General features: G+C 39.0%; 1 long non-coding RNA gene across 1 annotated transcript; it reads right to left on the minus strand.

Annotated features, from left to right (window-relative positions):
- Nucleotides 1-1,403: 1,403 nt before the first annotated feature.
- On the minus strand, nt 1,404-14,011 carry LOC309795232. Its single transcript, XR_014292227.1, has 4 exons — nt 13,824-14,011; nt 9,205-9,320; nt 6,954-7,038; nt 1,404-1,924 (listed from the first exon to the last, which is right to left on the minus strand). It is a non-coding gene; the product is annotated as an uncharacterized lncRNA (long non-coding RNA).
- Nucleotides 14,012-20,121: the final 6,110 nt, after the last annotated feature.

Consider the following 20,121-nt stretch of genomic DNA (forward strand, 5'->3'; position numbering starts at 1 on the left):
TCCTCTCCCATGATATAAGAAAGCTAAAGGGGGCTGAAATTGTCTAACTTGCTTTTCCCCAGGTGAGATAAGGCTCTGGTAGAGTAATTTCCTTCAGAGGGCAGGCCTTTGTCATGGAAAATGATATGGGTGTATTTCAAAATAGTTACCTTCTCCTCCCCTGAAACACAAGGGGATCCCTGATCTTAATCATGAGAACTTGGTGGGGTTCCTGGGGATAAATCCTATAAAGTGTGGAGGTTCTCCTAAGAGTGGGGTTTTTTGTTTTGTTTTGTTTTGCGGTACGCGGGCCTCTCACTGTTGCGGCCTCTCCTGTTGTGGAGCACAGGCTCCGGACGTGCAGGCTCAGTGGCCATGGCTCACGGGCCTAGCTGCTCCGCAGCATATGGGATCCTCCCAGACCGGGGCACGAACCCGTGTCCTCTGCATCAGCAGGAGGACTCTCAACCACTGCGCCACCAGGGAAGCCCAAGAGTGGGGTTTTTAACTGTCAAGCCAGTTAGCATCCAGTAACTTGTCAAAGTTACCATTTCACTGTTCATATCAGTTACTGGCCCAAGCAGCTCTGCTCCTGGTGAGCTGATCTCTAATGTGATTCTATCTGGCTGTTTCTCCAGTTTGGGAGTGGTGGTTTGCCCTATGACCTCAATTCTCCTTCGGATCTAAGAAAAGGCATTGATTTTTCCGCATGTTCAGCCTTTTTCTTATGATTCCATTTTCTCCATCCTCTCTTAGCATATCAACTATATTTTTTTAAATTTTATAGTTCTGAAATGTCAATCTGTCTGCTTACATTGTCCATCTGTCCTTGCATGTTGTGGCATGTGTCTTGCTGTGAGGATGGAGTGATGACTTCAGCGCCTTATATGCTGGAGTTGAAACTGGTAATTGCCTACAAACACTTTTTTATTTTTACTTATTTATTTTTTTGTGGTACACGGACCTCTCACTGTTGTGGCCTCTCCCATGTGGAGCACAGGCTCCGGACGCACAGGCTCAGCGGCCATGGCTCACGGGCCCAGCGGCTCCGTGGCATGTGGGATCCTCCCAAACTGGGGCATGAACCCGCATCCCCTGCATCGGCAGACAGACTCTCAACCACTGCGCCACCAAGGAAGCCCCCAAACTCTTTTTTAAAAGTTCTTCCCCGTTTTCACTATAAAGCAAGGCTGAAATAATCCTGAGGAGTCTTCCCTGATCTCTCTCTGCTAAATGAAAAGCTCCTGCCTGTGTACTCTAGTACTTGGTACAACTACAAGTATTTCATATATTGACTCTTAGCTCTGTGACTCTGTGAATGCCTGGAGAACAGGCTTTTTGGCTTATCTGTGCATTTCTTGCATATGGTATAAATAATTGTCTGCTGAATTGAAAGGAAAAAGGAACAAAACACTGGTCACTAATTAAAAACAAAGTACTACTTTTATTTGGCTCACTTCTCCATTTATTAGATAACCACATGTGGAGAGGCACCAAGCACTTAAGTTTTACATAACTACAAAGTTATCACAAATCCCAAACTTTTTAGCCACAGATACTTCACCTACTCTGTTTAAAGAAAAAGCTTTCAAAACATCTGAGTTAGCCTGATACAGAGACCCTGAATAAATGGGAACTACGTATTTTTAAATGCTTGTACTTCCTGTTCTAATAATGTCTTCTTTAAATTGAATCCAGCATAAAAGGGATGGAAATATGTAAGGTCATGATGCAAACGCTTTTGAGAGATAGTGAAATTAATCTGTACAACATGGAGAAAGATGTAATGTGCACAGAAGGTCTGCAAGGATTCACTGAGCCATCTGGGCTTCCATGGCTTGTGCTGTCCATTCTGGTGCTGTCTGACTGATTTTCTCCAAAAGGTTATTCACTTGGAAACAAAGCGATTGGATCTGTTTGTCCCATGTTGGCAGGGCTTCTCGTGCTAAAGAAAAAAGGTATAATGTACAAAGTTGAAATTACTCCTTTGCAACCACAGTGAATGTTGAGTTAGAAGATAAATACAGTAACATTGATTTTTAAAAGTTTACTCCAAAAATCTTAGTTAATGAAATTAAGCTAATTAAGAAATAGTTAAGAAAAGTACCCCAATCACTGGCACAAAGTATAAACAAAACAAAAAAACACAAAATAAAACCAAACCACCTCAACTGCAGCAGTCAGACAGACAACTTCACTGAGGCCACCTGTTCCCTCACCAATGTCTACTGCTTCGTAAGACACTGCCACCCACTGGAGAAAGTGAAACTTGAAAACACTACATTCAGTGAAAGAAGCTAAAAGGTCACATATTGTATGGTTTCATTCATATCAAATATCCAGAACAGGTAAATCCATAGAGACAGAATAGAAATTGGTTGCCAGGGGTTGGGGAGAGAGGTATGAAGAGTAATTGCTTAAGGGGCATGGGATTCCCTTTTGGGAAGATGAAAATGTTCTGGAACTAGGTAGAGATGGTGGTTGCATAACACTGTAAACATACTAAATGTTACTGAATTTTTCGCTTTTAAATGATTAATTTCATGTTATGTGAATTTCAACTCAATTAAAAAATAGTAGTGGAGGAATAGGTATTGCTTTACTAACAGTAAAATTTACTATAAATTTATTACCTAATATTGTTACAGATCAATGGAACCAAATAGAGTACAGAAATAGATCCGAACATATATGTGGAACCTAATATATGCCAAAGATCAGAAAGGATGTTTTATTGAATAAATGATATTTGCATAATTGGCAATCCATCTTTAAAAAAAAAACAACTAGACCATGCCTTAAAATTATACACAAAAATGAACTGCAGACAGATTGAATTTCTAAATATAAAACAATAAATAAAATATTAGAAGACATTTTAGGAAAATATTAATTTTATCCCAAAATGAGGGAGACTTTCTTTTTTTGTAACATCTTTATTGGAGTATAATTACTTTACAATGGTGTGTTAGTTTCTGCTTTATAACAAAATGAATCAGCTAAACATATACATATATCCCCATATCCCCTCCCTCTTGTGTCTCCCTCCCACCCCTCTAGGTGGGAGGGAGACTTTCTTAATCAATACAGAAAACACAAAAGCCATAAAATTAAAAATGGATATATTTGGCTGCAAAAGAGCTTTTAAATGTGTTTATGGTATGCATTCTGTTACAGAAACACAACGGACAGAAAGAGAAAAATATCTGTAACACACATAGGAAAGGTGTGGAGGGGGAAGGAAGGAAATAGACAAGAAAAACTAACATGAATTCACAGAAAAGGAAATACTAATGGCCAATACATGGAAAGATATTAAACTTCACTAGTGCCAAGGAAATGCACAATAAAACAATAACATACTATTTTCCCCCCAACAATTGGCAAAAGATAAAAAGAAGAAGAATATCCAACTCTTAAAGATTCATTCTCTCATATTGGTGGAAGTGTAAATGGCTACACCTTTCTGGAAAACAAACTGGCAGTAGCTATTAAGAATCAAAACATGTATATCCTCTGATGCAAAGTAACCAACTTCTGAGACTCTGTTCTATAGAACTAAGTGTCCCAGTATATAAAGATACGCACAAGGAAACCGCCTGAATGTCCATCAACAGGTGAATAGTTGAACTCCATGAAATATTATGCAGCTATTAAAACAAATAAATTAGATTTATATCTAGTGACTCACAAATATATTCACGGTACATTAACTTAAAAAAAAACAAAACCACTTTGGGACTTCCCTGGTGGTCCAGTGGCTAAGACTCTGAGCTTCCACTGCAGGGGGCATGGGCTAGATCACTGGTCGGGGAAGTTCCACGTGTCAAGCAGTGTGGCCAAAAAAACCCCCAAACAAACAAACAAACAAAAACAAAAAAAAACACTTCATAGAACACTATGTACATTAAAGTATAATGCCACTTTAAAAAATCCCTACATGTTTTTACTTATCTATATAAACATGTAGAAAGGCACACGAGACTTTAGACTGACATTAGTTATGCCAGGCAGCTGGGATCAGAGGAATGCAGGTGAAAGTGGAAAGACATTACAGACTCTTCCTTTATTCATCCTTGTAATGTTTTACTTCTCATTATGAGCAGATTTACCATTGTAGTTTTTAAATCTAAGAAAATTAGAAAGTAAAATATCCCATATTCTATCAAGTTGGTATATGTTAATTTAAACTGTGTTTACTTGGTGACGCCTCTGCTATACTCTTCATCATACATTGTGTTTGCTCATTCAATAATTATTTATTTCCCACTTACAACGTGCAGGGCACTGGAAAAGATGTTGGATATACCATGGAGAACAAGAGACACTTAATATCTATCACTAGGAAGCTGAGCTTGGTTAACAGAAACAGACATTTAGACAAATTCAGAAATTCAGGGTAACAAGAATGTATAACTTAAAGCCATACCTAACCTGGGAAGTCAGGAAAATCATTATTGATTAACATTGTTCAAACTAAGACATGGGGACAAATAGAAGATGGCTGGAGAGGCTGCTTGTGGAGAGGGATGACTATTTTGGAATGTTTAAAGTGGGAAAGAATTTACAAGGCTGGAAAAAACAAAAAGTCCTGTGAGCTGGATTGGCAAGGGAAAACCATAAAGGATCACGTAGGACCTTTTGGAGACTTTGTAGAATCTTACTCTACAAGCAGTGGGGAAGCCATTCATCAGCATGTCAAGGAAGAGAGTAACATTTAATAATTTGTTTTTTATTTCTTTTTTCTGTTTGTTTGCATTTTTAAAAGATCACAATCCCTCTGGCTCTACTAGGGCAACTGGACTAGAAAGGAGCTATTGTAGATGTGAGAAGAAAAGCTAAAAGGCTATTTCTTAAGCCCAGAAGGGGTTTTGGGGGTTCAGAACAGGCTGGTGACAGTAAGAAATGAAGAAAAGTACAAGGATTCCAGATACACTATGAGGTAAAATTCGAAGGATTCTGGGCAGTGAAGAAGAGAAGGGGTCAAGGATAAGGAATGCTGGAGAAAGTGAACAGTGTAGTTTCTGGCTGGCTGGCTGGCTGTTTTGGGAGGCAGGCAGTGGAGGAGACAGTGAATTCAGTTTTGGGTATATTCATTCTGAGAAGTCCACGAAGCAATCAGGTGGGAAACACCTATTAGTCAATTAGAGCCACTGAACCTGGGACTCAGAAGGGAGATTTACACTAGAAGTCTAAGCGCTGTCTGCATAGAGATGGTAACTGAATCAATGGGAATAGGTGAGATTACCTAGGGTAACAGTAGAGTGAGGAGAAAAAGGCCGAGGAGTATGTCCCAAGCAACCCCAATATTTAAAGTTAAAGCACTATAGAATCTACAAAGACAACTGGAAAGAATACCTGGAGAAATAGGAGGGAAAACAGGAGAATAGGGTGAAGGAGATGACAGAAGTCAAGAAGGGGCGGGGGCACTCAAAACGGAGTGAGTGATCAACCCTATTCAATATTCGGAGAAGTCAGGATGAAGCCTGAAAGATAAAAGGATTTTTGTTAAAACGGAAGAGACCTGACCATGTTTAAATATCAATAAAAAGAAGCCAACAGAGAAAAAAAGGATGAAAATAGACAAAATAATTGCTAAGCTCAGGTTCCTAAAAAAGATTTCTTTTTTGGAGCAGGGAGTGGCAGAGTTCAGAGAAGGGATCCAAAGTGCAAGAGGAAGAACTGGAGAGAGAGATGGAAACCATCTCCCATATAACACGAAAGAAGAAAAAGACAGAATGAGATCTATATTGAACAGAGAGTGAAGGAGGAGAAAAGTCAGAGGTTTAGGAAAATGAAATTTGATATCGTCATTGCAGAGTACGGAAAAAGTGGACTAGAGAAATGTATCAAGAATCCCGGGCAGCATCGAGAATCCAGGACCTTGAATTTTGCAGTGTTATCAATCTGTCTGGTGCTCTGACTCTTCTCCAGCAACGTTAGTTAGTTACTCAAGTACAGGCATGGGAAAGATGGAGAATGGGTTCATTCAAGGTGAAGTTTTGCTGGACAGCAGGAACAGAAAGTTCGCAGGCAAGTGTTCTGGGGCATCTGTAAAAGAAGTAACTGAATCATGAAAATGATTGAAATCCTGATTTCACGATTCACGATGAATCATGAAATCTAAGCTGGATAGGAAGAACAGTAAAGGTTTAAAAGGGGCTGAGCTGGGCTTCCCTGGTGGTGCAGTGGTTGAGAGTCTGCCTGCCGATGCAGGGGACACGGGTTCGTGCCTCGGTCTGGGAAGATCCCACACGCCGCGGAGCGGCTGGGCCCGTGAGCCATGGCCGCTGAGCCTGCGCATCCGGAGCCTGTGCTCCGCAGCGGGAGAGGCCACAACAGTGAGAGGCCCGCGTACCACAAAAAAAAAAAAAAAAAAAAAAGGGCTGAGCTGACTGAAAGAAAGTGAAAGTCAATAGACCAGAGGCTCCAATGCAGTCAAGGAAGAGGTGAGGTTGAAGTACCTGAGAAAGACCACTAGAAAGGCTGGGAAAAGGTCATGGTCAGAGTGGGATACTTCAAATTAAAACTGTACAAGTGGAATGGTTCTCGGTAAGGTCCAGGGCATAAATGAGGTGGGAAGAGGGCTGAGGAGGTATTAGACAATGAGAAAGACAAGAGATCTACTTACCTGTCTGCCTTCATCAGTTTAGTGAGCTGCTGAACAGGATATGCAACTGTCTTTTCTACATGCCCAATACACGGTATGTGGTCAATAAATGTTTGGTGAGTAATTCATGAGTGAACTAATATAACAATTCCAGTTTCAAATTTTTCCATGGCATAGAAAATGCTGCATTAATCAGATTCATGAATATAAGTTCATAAAAATTATTTTAAATTATTACTTTGGGAAATAAGCTCATTCCATAGGAAGATTCTGGGTCAAAGGAAATTGCTCAACATGTTTTAATCACAAATGTACAACACTTCACTGCCATTTCATTATGATATAAACAAGCAAAACTTCTTACTTTCAAAATGAACTATTCCATCAATCTGATCAATAAATCCATTCATACGTCCTTCTGTTATCATTTGCGATGCTATCTTTTCTGCCTGTTTGAAAAAAAACAATAAATTCTTAAGACACTTTAATTATCATTTCTAATTATTCACATATTCTCACCAAGAGAACTGAAAGCTCTTGGTTTAGCTACCCATCACTAAGCCTTACGTATGTGTTCATCTGCCATTCATTACAAGAGTAAATCTTGTAAATCTGTCTGTTATATCCCCCCAATTCTTTCTGGGTACAATCCATTATTTTAAGTTAATTGGGATCTGTTTTTCTTGTTGTAAGATTTTAAGCAAGAATCTAGCCTTCTAACCAAATTTTCTCTCTGCTCAAAATCAAACTAACAATTTTTCCTCTCACTGGGATCCACATCTCAAAAAAATCCCTAGCTTTTCTTATTTTATTTCATTTCAGTTTTCACAGTATTTATCACCCCCAAAACTCTCTAAGACAGTAATATTTTTGAAGAAAATATTGGAAGGAGGAATAACGTTCAAATTTAAAAGGGAAACGAAAGGATTTAAAAGACCATTAAAGGGGAGCAAAAGGTTCTCTACCTAATTCCTAAAGAAATACTTCATGTTTACTGTCTGTTTAGCAAACTGGGTTGTGACAGTCATTTTAGTAACTCTGACCATCTTCACAATCAACCCTAAATCACTCTTGAACAGACTGTGACTAGCATTTATTGTTAAAAATATATTCACTTCCCTAAGTCTCAGCAAGGGATCATACCTCAAAGCCTAAAAAGGAAGCATCTTTTAATGGTAACTGAAGCCTTGGTTCCGAAATTGTTCCACTTCCTTTACTGTGTGTTGAATGTGTATACATAAAGGAATTGTATTAGAAAATACTAAATTACAATTTCACTAACAGATAAAAGGGGATGTGACCATAACTACATGACTCTAAGCTCTACAAGTTTTGTAGTGAGATGGATGGACCTAGAGTCTGTCATACAGAGTGAAGTAACTCAGAAAAAGAAAAACAAATACCATATGCTAACACATATATATGAAATCTTAAAAAAATATTGTTCTGAAGAACCTAGGGGCAGGACAGGAATAATGACGCAGATGTGGAGAATGGACTTGAGGACACAGGGAGGGGGAAGGGTAAGCTGGGATGAAGTGAGAGAGTGGCATTGACATATACACACTACCAAATGTAAAATAGATAGCTAGTGGGAAGCAGCCACATAGCACAGGGAGATCAGCTTAGGTAGATCAGCTCGGTGCTTCGTGACCACTTAGAGGGTAAAATAGGGAGGGGATATGGAGATATATGTATACATATAGCTGATTCACTTTGTTATACAGCAAAATCTAACACAACAATATAAAGCAATTATACTCCAATAAAGATGTTAAAAAAAAAGTTCTACAAGTTAGGTAAAAGTAAGGTTGATTGCTTGCTTTTACTGTTATTTAAAATTAAGAGAATGTTTTATAGATGTTACCTGAAATACTCTCTAAATACGACCAGTACTTTTTTGGAATCTATACATAGCCAACCAAATGCTATCATGACTAAGAATAAAATTAACTCCCTAATAACTCAGTCAACTTCTTAAGTTAAATCAAGCACAGAAGTTACAATAGAATAGCCTAGAGTATTACCATAGTCATTCTCTCAAAGAGATGAACTTTTTAAACTATGAGTCAATCTAGGGCAGAAAAAAGAATTAAGGCATAGATCAAATGTTAGTTAAAAATCAGAAACCACTATGAAGTGGACTTAGATACTAAACAAAGATATTCTTACAAAATGGGTATCATAACCTGGAACCCCTTTAAGATTTCCATTCTAGGTCACTTTACCATAAAATACAACTTAAAAAAAAATCAAAGACAATTCCATTACAGTACTATTTTGACATTCAAATAATTTATTTCCATTTACCTTAGGCTTTTAATGTATATTTTTGTTGCAACTGCCAATATTTATCAGTTACAGTCATCTCTCAGTATCCATGGGGGATTGGTTCCAGTAGCCCCCATGAATACCCAAATCCACGGATGCTCAAGACCCTTATATAAAATGTAGTAGTACAATGAATACAGTTGGCCCTCCAAAATATTCCTCCAAAATATCCACAAGTTTTGTATCCGCAGATATGGAGGTCCAACTGTATATATTTTATTTTCTCTTTATGTCAATAATTTAGTCTCTTAACTTCCTTTTATGTATTGGAAATAAGAAAATACCTTAGCTGCAGGAATCTCTAAAAGGGCTCCAAGTTCCTCAAAGGTAATATTATTATATAATTTGCTTGCAGACAATAAATTGTGTTCAATAACAGCTCTGTCCAAGATGCTAGAACCTTAAATATAAATAAGAATGTTATAATTTTGAAACTAGTTTTACACTCTTAAAAGATGCATCTTGTTAAAAATTTTCTAAGCATGTACTAACTCATAATCATTGCCTTTATTCCTATCAAAATTTTAAAAGTAACCAAAATCCCTTGATACATTTTGAATAACATGCAGTTAAATATAACTAACATTTAGAAAATGATTGGCAAGTATTTATTAACTAGCTGGACAGATTTAATCCTCTGGGTTTGGGGTTTTGCTTCCTTGGACTAGCTATCAACTTCACTAACTTTTCTTACTATAAGCACATACTTTTATTAGCAAGCAGCAGCAAAACAATCATGCAAACAATCCTGCTGTTTGTAAGCTTGATAAGTCAAAAAATACTGCTCAATGGAAAGATCTCTATTCCCCCGGGCACTTCACAAGCACTTCACTCTGAGGCAAACATGAGAAATGTTTGGAAGGCAGGATCCCTTCATGAGATATCAGGCATAGGATCCTCCCTTAAGTAAGATAATACAGGGCCTGACAAAGTTATGGACCTCAGGCCCCATCCTGAAGATGTGGCTCACCCACTTCTTTTTTTTTCCTTTCCAGTTTTATTGAGATATAATTGACATATAACATTGTATTCATTTAAGGTGTACAACATAATGAGTTGATATATGTATATATTGTGAAATGATTACCACTAGAAGTTTAGTTAATTAACATCATCACCTCACACAGTTATAGTTTTTTTTCTTGTGACAACTTTTAAGATCTACTTTTTTAGCAACTTTCCAATATAAAGACCTAAATAAACAGGAAAATATGTAAGACTTAATACTGCTAAGATGGCAGTACTCCCCAAATTGATCTACAAATTCAGTGCAATCCCAGCTTGCTTCTTTGCAGAAATTGACAAGCTGATCTTAAAATCTTTATGGAAATTCAAAGGACCCATAGAAGCCAAAACAACTTTGAAAAAGAACAAAGCTGGAAGACTCAAATTTTCTGATTTCAAAACTTACTACAAGGGACTTCTCTGGTGGCACAGTGGTTAAGAATCTGCCTGCCAATGCAGAGGACGTGGGTTCGATCCCTGGGCCAGGAAGATCCCACATGCCACAGAGCAACTAAGTCCGTGTGCCACAGCTACTGAGCCTGCGCTCTACAGCCTGCAAGCCACAACTACTGAGCCCACATGCCGCAACTACTGAAGCCCGCGTGCTGCAACTACTGAAGCCTGTGCACCTAGAGCCCGTGCTCTGCAACGAGAAGCCACCACAATGAGAAGCCCGCATGCCACAATGAAGAGTAGCCCCCGCTCACGGCAACAAGAGAAAGTCCGCGTGCAGCAACGAAGACCCAACACAGCCAAAACTTAAAACTTAAAAAAAAAAAACTTACTACAAAGATAGAGCAACCAAGACAGTGTGGTACTGGCACGAGGACAGGCATACAGAATAATGGAATAGAATTTAGAGTCCAGAAATAAACTCACATTTACAGTCAACTGATTGTCAACAAAGATGGCAAGGCAATTCAGTGGGGAAATAAGAGTCTTTCCAACAAATGGTGCTGGGACAACTGAATATTCACATGCAAAATAATTAAGTTGGACCCCTACTTTACACCATATACAAAGATTAACTCAAAATGAATCAAAGACCTAAATATAAGAGCTACAATTATAAAACTTACAGAAGAAAATAGAACAACTTTTCATAACCTTGGATTAGGCAATGGTTTCTTAGATACAACACTGTAAGCACAAGCCACAAAAGAAAAAACATAAACTGGACTTCATCAAAATTAATAACTTTTGTGTTTCAAAAGATACCATCAACAAAGTGAAGAAACAACACACAGAATGGGAGAAAATATTTGCCAATCATTTATCTGATAATAAGATCTAGAATATATAAAGAATTCTTACAATTCAATAATAAAAGCACAAATAACCCAATTTAAAAGTGGCCAATAAGCATATGAAAAGGTGCTTAACACCATTAGCCCCCAAGGAAATACAAATCAAAACCACAATAAGATACCACACTTCATACCCACTAGGATGACTAAATCAAAGAGACAGATAATATAACAAGTGTGGGAGAAAATATGGAGAAAATGGAACCCTCACACACAGCTGGCAGGAATGTAAAATGGTGCAGCCACTTTGGAAAACAGTCTGGCAGCTCCTCGAAAGACTAAATATAGAGTTACCACATGACCCGGTACTTCCACTCCTAGATATACATCCAAGAGAATTAAAAGCTTATGTCCACACAAAAACTTTTACATGAATGTTCACAGCAGTATTATTAATAGCCAAATAGTGAAAATAACCTAAATGTCCACTAACTGATGAAGAAATAAAATGTGGTTAACAGAATGTTATTTGGCAATAAAAGTGAATGAAGTACTGATGCACACTACAACACGGATGAACCTTGAAAACATCATGTTAAGTGAAAGAAGTCAGTCACAAAAGATCATATATTGTATGATTCCATTTATATGAAATGTCCAGAACAGGCAAATCTATAGAGCAGAAAGTAGACTAGTTGTTACATTGTAAAACTCAGAGTATACTGAAACCACTGAATTGTAATAAAAACAACAAAGCTATGTCTCAAGATTGCTAGCCTAGGGTTGTAATGACAATAAACAAAGATGTCCAAGAAAGATAAATAAGGAAGGCAATAAAGTCTAAAACGAAAGAGGAAGAAGACAAAATGCCTGTTCTATATACTGATACATAGTCTCCTATGAGAAATTTGAAAATCATTTGCATTCTCCGAGATCCTAGTGAGTAGCCCTCATTTGAGAAAAGAATTATCTGATATTATCTTTTTTTTTTTTCATGGCCAGAAAGCTCAAAGTCAAATGTGAAGCTCAACTACATCAATTCTGGAAACTCTTTCATATTTATCTAGCTTTTGTTTGTCAGACATCTTCTTGCAAAAGAATTTATTTAAAGCTGCTCAGAATACACAGAAGACAAGAAAATTTAAAAGTTAAAAAGAAAAAGAATAAAAACAATCAAAACACACACACTACAGGTGGGCTACAAATTTAATTTTTTAAACTTTCTAGCAGCCCATCAAATTAAGAAAGCCAGGACTTCTCTGGTGGCGCAGTGGTTAAGAATCCGCCCACCAATGCAGGGGACACGGGTTCGAGCCCTGGTCCGGAAAGATCCCACATGCCACGGAGCAACTAAGCCCATGGGCCACAACTAGTGAGCCTGTGCTCTAGAGCCTGTGAGCCACAACTACTGAGCCTGCGCTCTAGAGCCCACAAGCCACAACTACTGAGCCTACTTGCCACAACTACTGAAGCCCGTGTGCCTAGAGCCCATGCTCCGCAACAAGAGAAGCCACCACAATGAGAAGCCCGCACACCCGCACCGCAACGAAGAGTAGCACTGGCTCACTGCAACTAGAGAAAGCCTGCGTGCCGCAACAAAGACAGAAAGCAGCACAAAATAAAAATAAATAAATAATTTTTTAAAAAAATTAAGAAAACCAACCAGTTTATCAACTCACAGTGTTTAAATAAGATAAAAAATCAATTGCTCTGGAGAATCACAACTAATCCTAAGGCTGAAAAGGAATTTTTCTGAGGATCTGCATAAAGAATATCCTATAGAATAAATATCTCCTTTAGACAGAAAGATAATAATCAATTGATTTGTTTCTTAAAGTACAATTAAATAAAAGAAATTCTATAGGTCAATATAGTTGCTTCAATGATCTGGTTTAACTCAGGTCAGTAAGACTGGTGAGGTATATACCTTTCAGCCAAATCTTACATAAATAATTCTTTACAGTTAGATTCTCTTCAATATGGGATGACAGTGAATCCAAGGCGATGAGTCTGACAGATCTGCATGTTTGTCTTGACCTTTTCCATGTTTCTGGTGGCCTACATCTATATTTTTATTATCATGTGTGTTACTGTTATAAGCTACTTTAAAACCTCTGTAGATAAACATACATAAAATAATTGATGTTATGAACAAGCACCTATTACAAAAGTCTTTCCCAACAAAGGCAGTCTGACTTAAGCAAATACTAGGAAACATGACACCAAGTTCTATTCTTATTGGAAACACTTTCCCTTCAGTAACCTTGGGCAAGCTATTGTGCCAAATTTTGCTCTGTCTAAAATAGGACTGGATAATTATGCTCTGTTACAAATTGATGTTTAAGATTAAGGTACTTATCAAATGGTTTGAGTCTTAAAAAAAACACGCGCTATAAGCCTAGCCTATAATTCTTCTGCTCTTACAGTTTCCAAAAAATGCTTTATTCTACGAAATGCTTTCCAATAGAGCTACTCTTATACTTCAGACTCGTATCTGTGTATAATATTCATCTTCAGTCAATACTCCTTCTTTTACCAAGTGTTACATAGAAATATTACAGAAAGATATCAAGATGCTCCAAATTTAACATATGTTCTACTAGTGTGACCTCAATATTTACTACCACATACTTATAAGAAGTAACCATTACCATCAGCTGTAGTTGCTTTCTGGTGAGGCATCAGCATGGCAGCAAATTCTTGAAGTTGATTTCCTCTGATGATCCTATCTAGGTACATTTTCTCGAGGATTCCATAAGCAGCAAGTTGCTGGCACCTTTCATCCTTAAAAAGAGTAGCAAGCATCCGAGAACGCTGCTGTCCTAAGGGGAACAAATGAGCATCACATATTCTCACAATCTGTTTTTTCAATGAAAAGCAATCTTTTTTATGACCCCATTTTTGCCTACTAAAATATGCAGGTTGATTCTCGTTATTTCTGGTAGCTATGTTGTATAAATTTGCTGCCAACAGTGTATTAGTGAATACTCAACTCCTGCTCCTAGGGGATATATGGGGTTAGGTTCCATGAGCCTCTGGTCACAATATTTTTGTCAGCTGGTCAATATGTAACCTTGTTTTGTGTATTTCTGTTTAAAGGCACCACATTCAATACATGTTGTTGATTCAGTAACATTGAATTCATGGCTTACACTATGACTCATGCCTGAATTAAGCTTACCTAAATTAACACACGTAGTTTCTCCAAAAGACACATCACAGACTTCTCACACTTAAGTACACAACATAGTACTTCAGCACTATGCTAGGGGCCATTTTAGACAGCAAAACCACCAACAAAATGCATGAAAATGTGGAGAATGTGGTATTAAATAGACCACAAAAACGACGCTTGTTTATAGTATGAGAGCTGAAACAAGGTAGAGCATTGCCTTGTTCGATCCCAGCTAGAAACATAAACAGGGGGACTCAAATTTTTTGCTGCTCTGCACATGTCTGCAAATGACTGTGAAAGCATCGTACTTGGAGTACTGATTTGGGGGTGACAAATTTTAGGAAGTAGGCAAAGTCACTAATGTGGAATCTGTGAATAATGAGGATCAACTGTATATTCATTTGTGAAGACTATGACATACAATCATTCCCTCAGTATCCAATGGGGATTGGTTCCAAGACCACCCCCCCAATAAATACCAAAATCTGCAGGTGCAAAAGTCACTTATGTAAAGTGATGTTGTATTTGCATTACCTTCATACATCCTCCCCTATACTTTAGATCATCTGTATATTATGTATAATACCTAGAGATGATCTATCCATGTAAATGCTATGTAAATCATTGCTGGCACATGGCAAATTCAAGTTTTCCTTTTGGGACTTCCTAGAATTTTTTTTCCCCAAATATTTTCAATCCACAGTTGGTTGAATCTGTGGATGAGGAACCCCTGGATATGGAGAGCCAACTATAGGCCAAAATGTTACACGTGATTCCAGTTATAGTTGTTATTTTCTTCTTCTTGCTTATCTGTACTTCTACAATGAACATGCATTCTTCCTCTAATAAAAAAAATTTATAAAAGATGAACAAACATTTCTCAGATGGGAAACTTGATTTTCATAGTTTCCATTTATACCTTCAAGGACCTTTAAATGGTGAAAAAATACATGACAACTGATGACATTAAAAACTGAACTAGAGGGAGCTGGGGGAAGGTGGCGGAAGAGTAAGACGCGGAGATCACCTTCCTCCCCACAGATACATCAGAAATTCGTCTACACGTGGAACAACTCCTACAGAACACCTACTGAACGCTGACAGAAGGCCTCAGACCTCCCAAAAGGCAAGAAACTCCCCACGTACCTGGGTAGGGCAAAAGAAAAAAGAAAAAAACAGAGACAGAAGAATAGGGAAGGGACCTGCACCAGTGGGAGGGAGCCGTGAAGGAGGAAAGGTTTCCACACACTAGAAGCCCCTTCACGGGCGGAGACTGCGGGTGGTGGAGGGGGAAAGCTTCGGAGTCGCGGAGGAGAGCACAGCAACACGGGTGCGGAGGGCAAAGCGGAGAGATTCCCGCACAGAGGATCGGTGTCGACCGGCACTCACCAGCCCGAGAGGCTTGTCTGCTCGGCCGCTGGGGTGGGCGGGGCTGGGAGCTGAGGCTCGGGTTTCGGGTTTCAGTCGGAGCTCGGGGAGATGACTGGGGTTGGCGGCGGGAAGAGAGCCTGAAGGGGTCAGTGCACCACGGCTAGCCGGGAGGGAGTCCGGGAAAAAGTCTGGAGCTGCCAAAGAGGCAACAGACTTTTTCTTCCCTCTTTGTTTCCTGGTGCGCGAGGAGAGGGGATTAAGAGCGCTGCTTTAAGGAGCTCCAGAGACGGGTGCGAGCCGTGGCTAAAAGCGCAGACCCCAGAGACGGGCGTGGGACGCTGGGGCTGCTGCCGCCACCGCCAAGAGGCCTGTGTGCGAGTAGAGGTCACTGTCCACACCCCCTTTCCAGGGAGCCTGTGCAGCCCGCCACTGCCGGGGTCCCGGGGTCCAGGGACGGCTTCCCCGGGAGAACGCACGGCGCGCCTCGGGCTGGTGCAACGTCACCCCGGCCTCTACCGCCGCAGGCTCACCCCGCACTCCGTACCCCTCCCTCCCCCCGGCCTGAGTGAGCCAGAGTCCCCGAAGCAGCTGCTCCTTTAACCCCGTCCAGTCTGAGCAAAGAACAGACGCCCTCCGGCGACCTACACGCAGAGGCGGGGCCAAATCCAAAGCTGAGACCCGGGAGCTGTGAGAATAAAGAAGAGAAAGGGAAATCTCTCCCAGCAGCCTCAGAAGCAGCGGATTAAAGCTCCACAGTCAACTTGATGTACCCTGCATCTGTGGAATACATGAATAGACAACGAATCATCCCAAATTGAGGAGGTGGACTTTGAGAACAAGATCTATGATTTTTTCCCCTTTTCCTCTTTCTACAACGAATTATCCCAAATTGAGGAAGTGGACTTTGAGAGCAACATTTACGATTTTTTTTCCCCTTGTTCTCTTTTTTGTGAAAGTGTATGTGTATGCTTCTGTGTGAGAGTTTGTCTATATAGCTTTGCTTCCACCATTTGTCCCAGGGTTCTATCCGTCTGTTTTTTTCGTTTTTCTTTTTATTTGTTTTGTTTTTTTAATTTTTTTAATAATTACTTTTTAATTTTAATAACGCTATTATATTTTATCATACTTTATTCTATTTTACTTTATCTTCTCTTTTTCCTACCTTCCCTCCTTCGTCCCTCCCTCCCCCTCCCTCCTTTCTTTCTTTCTTCCTTTCGTTCTTTCTTTCTTTCCTCCCTCCCTCCTTTCTCTCTCTTTCTTTCTTTCTTTCTTTCTTTCTTTCTTTCTTTCTTTCTTTCTTTCTTTCTTTCTTTCACTAATTCTTTCTTTCTACTTTTTCTCCCCTTTATTCTGAGCCGGGTGGATGAAAGGCTCTTGGTGCTGCTGCCAGGAGTCAGTGATGTGCCTCTGAGGTGGGAGAGCCAACTTCAGGACACTGGTCCACAAGAGACCTCCCAGCTCCACATAATATCTAATGCCAAAAATCTCCCAGAGATCTCCATCTCAACACCAGCACCCAGCTTCACTCAACGACCAGCAAGCTACAGTGCTGGCCACCCTATGCCAAGCAACTAGCAAGACAGGAACACAACCCCACCCATTAGCAGAGAGGCTGCCTAAAAACATAATAAGGCCACAGACACCCCAAAAAACACCACCAGACGTGGACCTGTCCACCAGAAATACAAGATCGAGCCTCATCCACCAGAACACAGGCACTCCACCAGGAAGCCTACACAACCCACTGAACCAACATTAGCCACTGAACAGACACCAAAAACAATGGGCACTGTGAACCTGCAGCCTGCAAAAAGGAGACCCCAAACACAGTAAGATAAGCAAAATGAGAAGACAAAAAAACACACAGCAGGTGAAGAAGCAACATAAAAACTCACCAGACCTAACAAATGAATAGGTAATAGGCAGTCTACCTGAAAAAGAATTCAGAATAATGATAGTAAAGATGATCCAAAATCTTGGAAATAGAATACACAAAATGCAAGAAACAGTTAACAAGGACCTAGAAAAACTAAAGATGAATCAAGCAACGATTAAAAACACAATAAATGAAATTAAAAATACTCTAGATGGGATCAATAGCGGAATAACTGAGGCAGAAGAACAGATAAGTGACATGGAAGATAAAATAGTGGAAATAACTGCTGCAGAGCAGAATAAAGAAAAAAGAATGAAAAGAACAGAGGACAGTCTCAGAGACCTCTGGGACAACATTAAACGCACCCACATTCGAATTATAGGGGTTCCAGAAGAAGAAGAGAAAAAGAAAGGGACTGACAAAATATTTGAAGAGATTAGAGTTGAAAACTTCCCTAATATGGGAAAGGAAATAGTTAATCAAGTCCAGGAGGCACAGAGAGTCCCATACAGAAAAAATCCAAGGAGAAATACGCCAAGACACATATTAATCAAACTGTCAAAAACACAAAGAAAACATATTAAAAGCAGCAAGGGAAAAACAACAAATAACACACAAGGGAATCCCCATCAGGTTAACAGCTGATCTCTCAGCAGAAACTCTACAAGCCAGAAGGGAGAGGCAGGGCATATTTAAAGTGATGAAGGACAGAAACCTGCAACCAAGATTACTCTACCCAGCAAGGATCTCATTCAGATTTGATGGAGAAATTAAAACCTTTACAGACAAGCAAAAGCTGAGAGAGTTCAGCACCACAAAACCAGCTTTACAACAAATACTAAAGGAACTTCTCTAGGCAAGAAACACAACAGAAGGAAAAGACCTACAATTGTGAACCCAAAACAATTAAGAAAATGGGAATAGGAACATACATATCAATAATTACCTTAAATGTAAATGGACTAAATGCTCCCACCAAAAGACACAGATTGGCTGAATGGATACAAAAACAAGACCCATATGTATTCTGTCTACAAGAGACCCACTTCAGACCTAGAGACACATACAGATTGAAAGTAAGGGGATGGAAAAAGATATTCCATGCAAATGGAAATCAAAAGAAAGCTGGAGTAGCAATTCTTATATCAGACAAAATAGACTTTAAAATAAAGACTATTAGAAGAGACAAAGAAGGACACTACATAATGATCAAGGGATCGATCCAAGAAGAAGATATAACAACTGTAAATATTTATGCACCCAACATAGGAGCACCTCAATACATAAGGCAAATACAGCCATAAAAGGGGAAATTGACAGTAACACACTCGTAGTAGGGGACTTCAACACCCCACTTTCACCAATGGACAGATCATCCAAAATGATAATAAATAAGGAAACACAAGCTTTAAATAATACATTAAACAAGATGGACTTAATTGATATTTATAGGACATTCCATCCAAAAACAACAGAATACACATTGTTCTCAAGTGCTCATGGAACATTCTCCAGGATAGATCATATCTTGGGTCACAAATCAAGCTTTGGTAAATTTAAGAAAATTGAAATTGTATCAACTATCTTTTCCGACCACAATGCTATGAGACTAGACATCAATTACAGGAAAAGAGCTGTAAAAAATACAAACACATGGAGGCTAAACAATACACTACTTAATAACGAAGTGATCACTGAAGAAATCAAAGAGGAAATCAAAAAATACCTAGAAACAAATGACAGTGGAGACACGATGACCCAAAACCTATGGGATGCAGCAAAAGAAGTTCTAATAGGGAAGTTTATAGCAATACAATCCCACCTTAAGAAACAGGAAACATCTTAAATAAACAACCTAACCTTGCACCTAAAGCAATTAGAGAAAGAAGAACAAAAATCCCCCAAAGTTAGCAGAAGGAAAGAAATCATAAAGATCAGATCAGAAATAAATGGAAAAGAAATGAAGGAAACGATAGCAAAGATCAATAAAACTAACAGCTGGTTCTTTGATAAGATAAACAAAATTGATAAACCATTAGCCAGACTCATCAAGAAAAAAAGGGAGAAGACTCAAATCAATAGGATTAGAAACGAAAAAGGAGAAGTAACAACTGACACTGCAGAAATACAAAAGATCATGAGAGATTACTACAAGCAACTCTATGCCAATAAAATGGACAATCTGGAAGAAATGGACAAATTCATAGAAATGCACAACCTGACAAGACTGAATCAGGAAGAAATAGAAAATATGAACAGACCAATCACAAGTACTGAAATTGAAACTGTGATTAAAAATCTTCCAACAAACAAAAGCCCAGTACCAGATGGCTTCACAGGCGAATTCTATCAAACATTTAGAGTAGAGTTACCACCTATCCTTCTCAAACTCTTCCAAAATATAGCAGAGGGAGGAACACTCCCAAACTCATTCTACGAGGCCACCATCACCTTGATACCAAAACCAGGCAAGGATGTCACAAAGAAAGAAAACTACAGGCCAATATCACTGATGAACATAGATGCA

Source organism: Mesoplodon mirus (assembly GCF_964341445.2).
Source record: "Mesoplodon mirus genome assembly, chromosome: 2".
NCBI classification, from domain to species: domain Eukaryota; kingdom Metazoa; phylum Chordata; class Mammalia; order Artiodactyla; family Ziphiidae; genus Mesoplodon; species Mesoplodon mirus.